Below are 6,000 nucleotides of genomic sequence, written 5' to 3' on the forward strand. Positions count from 1 at the left end.
AAGTTCAAATACCTTTCCTCCTGCTGATCCTTCTCGGAGAGACTTGTCATGGTATTCTTATTACAAACTAAATATCAAAGCAGATTTGGATTGATAAGGCTTAGTAGCAGAGGCCAAAAGAAATGATATATTCTGTCTCCAAGGACCTCTGAGTGCAGAAACGCAGATTCGTAAAGCCCAGTCAAGCTGTCTTGTGTTTATGGCTAAGGGGTAATTAACTGGGTTTGAAAATTCTGGTTCTGCTGACAGAATAACTTTAATTTACTAGGAATGAGAAACATTGAGACCTGAACCTGCTCAGTAACAAAGTGAGCTGAAATGACCCAAAGTAGCTGAAATAAATATAATAATCAGAAATAAAAATCCAATTTCCTGAGGCCTGGAGTAAAAACTTTTCATGTCTTACTCAACAGCTTGTGTTACCCAGCCATCAGGAAACACCACTAAAAACCCAAACACGGGATGTACGTGGCAAATCCAAACCTTGTGTGGGGCACAGATGAAAGAAACAGCCACAAAATCCCCCAAACCGGGTTAAACAGAGCACCTCAGTGGCTCCCACTGTCCTGTGAACAGCCTCCCCAATCCCAACCTGGCAGATGGAGCACAGGGAAACTCAACACCCATGGAGCAGGGAGAGGCCGGAGGGATTTTGGGGAGAAATGAAGAGAGTCCTTGTTAGTGCCCAAGGGATCCAAACCCAACCTTTTAGGTGCTCCCCACCTTCATTTGCTGAAAAGACATTAAAGAAACACATCCTGCAGGGAAGGGATACAACGTGTGGAAAATGACAGGAATCTGGGAAGCAGCAGAAGCCCAGGAATGCCAGAGTTAATGGAGATCTGAGCTCCAAGGCACTGTCAGGAGGAAGAGCACAGCTCTAATAAAACCCAGCTGTATGACGTACACACCACTGGAATTTTTATGAGATGGCTTATGTGCACTTTAAGTATTACCTGACTGCAATGCAAATTCCCACACACTTTTATTTGGGAGAAAAGAAAAGTTTCCACAGCTCTCTGGGCTGGACTGAGCTGAATTGCTCGGCACAGCATCTGTGGGGTTTCTGGCTCATTGTTTTGGATTTACTTTTGTATTTGTTTTCTGTTGAGTCAGCTCCTCAAGCTGGAACCCTGAGAATTTCACCCTTCTAGCACCACCCCAGAGCCACCCTGGCCCAGCCATCCCAGTCCTCTGGTCCTTCCACCACTCACCCCCAGTGAATGCTCTTCCACCTCCCATACTTACAGACTGTTGAGGAAAACTCCAACGAATAAGAGGAAACCTGCACGGGTCAAAAGAAAATGAGGTTTCACTGCTTCAAAGGTCAGATTTGCTCCAAAAACTCCTTTCTGTAAATGCCATAAGGACCATGAGCTTGAGTGACCATGATCTTGGGAAGAAAGTTTACAAAGAGCCCTTTATAAACCCTGTTTATAACACAGTGTTTTTGGGTTTCTCCATGTGCTCGGTTCCAGACCTGGAACAGAAATTCCTTTATTGTCTGGTTGTCAGAAAAGATCATTAAACCCTTCCCTTTATGTGGCCAAGGATCAAAGCAGGTACCACCCAGTGCACGAAGAGAGCTCTTGGCCACACAGCCCACTGGTGAAACCACTTCAGCCAGTACAGATGGATTCCCTTTGCAGCATCCCAAGTGACAGCGCTCTGCTGTGGCCCCTCTGCAGTTACATTCCTACTGCTCATGGTCCCAGCAGGAAGCACCCACCAAACATCTCCTTTGCAGTGCCAACTGCAGGCCCAGCAGGGCAAAGTGTCCCTTCCCAGGCTGCTGAGCATTCCCAAATCCAGCTCCTGGATTTCCAGCACTGCTTTGCAGGGTAAGTGACCAGTCAGACACAGAGAAGTCAAATTTCCTTCAGTTACCTTTCCAGCCCACAAGGTGAGTGGAGCAGCAGATGAAGGCACGGCACCAAACCTTCCATGTTCCATTTCCTGGCATGTTAAACTCCCCCACAAACCCTCTGCCCCAAATTCCAGCCCCCCTGCCTGGCAGCAGCTCCCAGCTCAGGATTACACTGCAGTGCCAAGGGATTCAACACACACAGCATTTTTAAGCAATAGAGGTTTCCTAGTCCTGGCTCTGCAGCCTGCAATTACTGCATCTTTGCTGATGTCAGCCCTGCTGCTTTCCCTACAATGCTCCGCATGGAAAAACTGGGATGGGACTTTGGCTACACCAAAAAAAGAACACGGGGTTGTACATCAGGACTGCAAACAGACACGAGGCTCCCACCTGGACCTGCTGCTGTGGGGTTGGAGGTTCTGCATGGGAAGTTCTGAACTCCTTGTGCCCACCTGAGCCCTGCTGGTGTCAGTGGATGCCCAGGAAGTTGCCAGGGAGCAGCAGCCCAGGGCAGCTGCCACCATCCCTGCCCAGCTCTGAGCACACCACATGCAGCTCCCGTGCAGGGATCCCGTGCTGCTTAATTCAATTTGGCAGATAACACTGGGGAAAGGCATTGATTTCCTCCCCTCACTCCCTCCTTCCCTTCCATCAATTTTCCCAGATAAGCAGCCTGTGGCTCAGGTCCTGCTGGTGACGGATGCCTTGTAATTGCTCTGAATGGATTATCCCCAGACATGGAGCAGGCATTTACAGTGCACAGCTGTAATCAGAAACACTTGCACCCAGGAGAGGGGCTCCGAGGAACAGACAGCTGGCTCTGGCCTCTGCCTTTTCTCTCTGCTCTTATATTAAGCCTAACTTTATGTATTTATATTTTTAATACAGTAATATCCAGGACATCCACTGAAATCAGGGTCCAGATGGGCTCAGTGCCATCCCAACCCTTAGAACTGATCTCAGCTTCTGAGAACAAACAGTACAACTCCGGCTACAAAGGGATTGTCCACCCTGCTCACATCTTTCTAAAGATCTTGCAAATTATTATTTGGCTAAGTAAGAATCCACCCACTTCAATGGGTAACATCACCCTAAACTTGGGAAATCCATGCAGACATATTCTGTCCTGGAAATTACTGGCTAAAAGGCATTAGATGAGCCAGTTCTCACCTCAGTTTATTGCTGCTTTTCTCCCTCTGCCTGGACTAATTGTCAGCAGTTTGTTTACCAACATCCCAGTGACTTTCTAATTTGTATGTCTGGGGGGAAAAACCCCTGAGTAACTACATGTGAGACAGACTGTTACATAGGAACAAAACACAGCAATGTCATCCACTGTATTTTAATTTTGTGCAATTATCCACAGCGGCCCAATACCAAGGGGCAGCAGATCCATGACCAGGATGCTTAAACTGAAAATCTGATCAACATCAAAGTGTTTTGCCCCGCAAATTTCATTAGAGGTAACTCAAGGAATGAAGGAAAACAGCAGACCAGGACTCAGCAGAGCAAAGCTGATCCTGTTCCACATTCCCTGTCACTGGAAGGCCTCGTTCACTGGAGTTTCCTCCTCCAGCACTGGTTTTTCTCTAGGATCCCTGCATTAAGCAACAGAGCATGGATTGTGCTGGAGGAACCAGGACTCAGGTGCTCTCACCCCCTTTGGTTTGGGGCTTGTGCCACCCTGGTTTTCATTCTCTGCTCCTGCAGCACCAGTTTGGTCACCCTGTGCAGGACACGGGCAATGGCACCTCCACAGGAAAGGTTTTGTTTTCAGTATGAACAGTATTCCTCCAACCTTTAATTCTAACCAAAACCTAATCCTACTCTGAAACAAAGTCCATCTAACCCCACGTTCCAGCTCCCTCTGCTATCTGTGAAAGCAACAGGAATTCTTTCCTGGAGCAAATAACACGTTGCTGCTGGTTTGGTGCTGGAATTGGGAATCCTTCCCTGCACACCCCACCCCTCCCTGGCCAGCACAGCCCTGCAGGGCCTCGCCTGAAGCGGTGCCCATTTCCCAGAACTCCAGGGAGTGACACCTTAGAATGTTGCACACTGGTTTATTAAACGTGCAGAAATCAACTACTCGAAAAAGCAGCTTTGTTAAAAAATCATACAGCACAAACCCCTTTCCCACTTTTGCCCCCCAGAAGCAGCCTGCAGGCAGGGGCAGAGGGGACAGTGGGTTTGGGACCACACGTGCACACCCTGGCTCGTGCAGCTGGGAGATAATGGGCTTTGCAGGTCACTGGCTCTTGAGCACTGTTATCTCTCTGTAACATACACCTTGTTGTGTCTTACTGCTTAATTACAGCTGATACACAGGCCATAATATTGCTTATCATTAGCCAGAGGATGACAATTACCATTTAAGATTAAACAGCTTGCTTTCTTCAGCCAAGTCTCCATGTGACAATTCCTTGCCCAAGAAAAGATTTGCACATGCAGAACAAATCCCCAGACCAACTGGGGATGTGCCCCTCACGAGGAGGTGGAATTTTGGAAGCACACATTGCAGATGAACACCACCAACAGTCACTGCAGGGCCTGGTTCAGCAGAACCCTGAACTTCATGTGAAAACAGTGTTTCACAGAATTTCTAAAGTCTCTTGGCTTTATCAAGGCTCTTGTTTCTGAAAAGGACACAGCAAACAGAGAGTTGGAAGCAGTTGGAAAGCCTGGACTATTAAAAGATCAGCAAAACTGCTGAGGCTGCACAAGCGGAGCTGTCATTAAGTAGCTTCGCCCTTTCCACAAAACACAGATGTGTTCCTGTGCACAAACATGTAATTGTGTTACTGTGCACAGACAACATGAAAACTGCTGGGAAATATTCTGCACTAAAACCGACCAAGGCCTGAGGGGAGATTTCACTACTGATCACCTACAAAAAAAGCATAAAGACTGAGTGAGAACCACGTTCCTGCACCTCTGCTGAGCATTTCTGAGATTGCCTCAGAGCAAAGCCTTTGCCTCCAGAACATAAATGTGATAACATACAGTCGTGGTGACTCGTAGTGTCACAGGTCAAGGGTTTAAATCTCGTGTCCTGTATTTTGTCAACTCCCATTTATCCCATCCAGCACAGCACAAGGGTACCGCACATAAATCTTCCAAAAATGTGCTCTGATCTTTCACCTACAGTAGATTAAAAATAGCCTGGAGCAAGAGCTTTTAGCATTTTGTCATAGCAATTTCACCTTCAAATAAGACGGATCGCCAGCTCCACGGGGAAGGAATGAACCCATCCCGAGATCAGAGCATGGAAAAGGCTGAGTTCCACCTCCAAGAAGCAGGAGTTGTGCCCTGGGTGGAAATCCCTGCTGAGCTCCCCCCGCTGAGCCCTGTTGCAGCACAGAACAATCCAGGGAGGCTTTTCTTTCCTCCCTGCACACTTTTCATTTAAGCCTCATAACAGTTTGGGGAGCTCAGGCAGAAGTCTCAGGTCCTGGTTTGGATTTTGCAGTCCTCCAGCATGACTTCGGGCACAATGCCCATTTCAGGTTTTATTTTTAAAAAATATTGTTTGAAGACAGGTGCTAATTTTGGCTATCCAATATAATTATTAGAGCTCCAGCCACTCAAATTTTCTGAAAACCTAAGGGCCAGAAAGTGAGCACCCACAACAAAACATCTTCCCCTCATAATCCTGCTGTTATTATTCTGTTATTAAGCCTTGTTGTTTCTTAGGGTCTTGTGGTGATCTTGCAGCATTGAGATGCACATCACTGTTACCAAGGCACAGAACATCTTTTCACTACCTGCACAAAGCAAATCTTGACAACAACCTCTCCTGATCCATTAATATCTGCTGGACATTAATGGTTCCCTTTCAAAACTTCAAGACCTAACTGCCTGAAAGTGAATCCACCTTTCTGTTCTTACCAGTTGGTTTGATAAAAGGTCCAGCCTATTGCTGCAACTGGGCTTTACTTGCATCTTTAGCTCACCACAGCCACAGTTGCCAAAGTGGAATAGAGGTCCAAAGAATTTATTCAGGAAACTAAAGCTTCCAAAGCTGCAGCTGCTTCCATACGAATTGAGTGATCCATGGCTTCCCAGCAGCTCTCAGAGACTGGAACATCTGTTTACCAGACACCTTCATGACATTCTACCTCAGTGTGCTGAGG

This window comes from Corvus hawaiiensis, chromosome 22, assembly GCF_020740725.1.
Source record: "Corvus hawaiiensis isolate bCorHaw1 chromosome 22, bCorHaw1.pri.cur, whole genome shotgun sequence".
Taxonomy (NCBI): domain Eukaryota; kingdom Metazoa; phylum Chordata; class Aves; order Passeriformes; family Corvidae; genus Corvus; species Corvus hawaiiensis.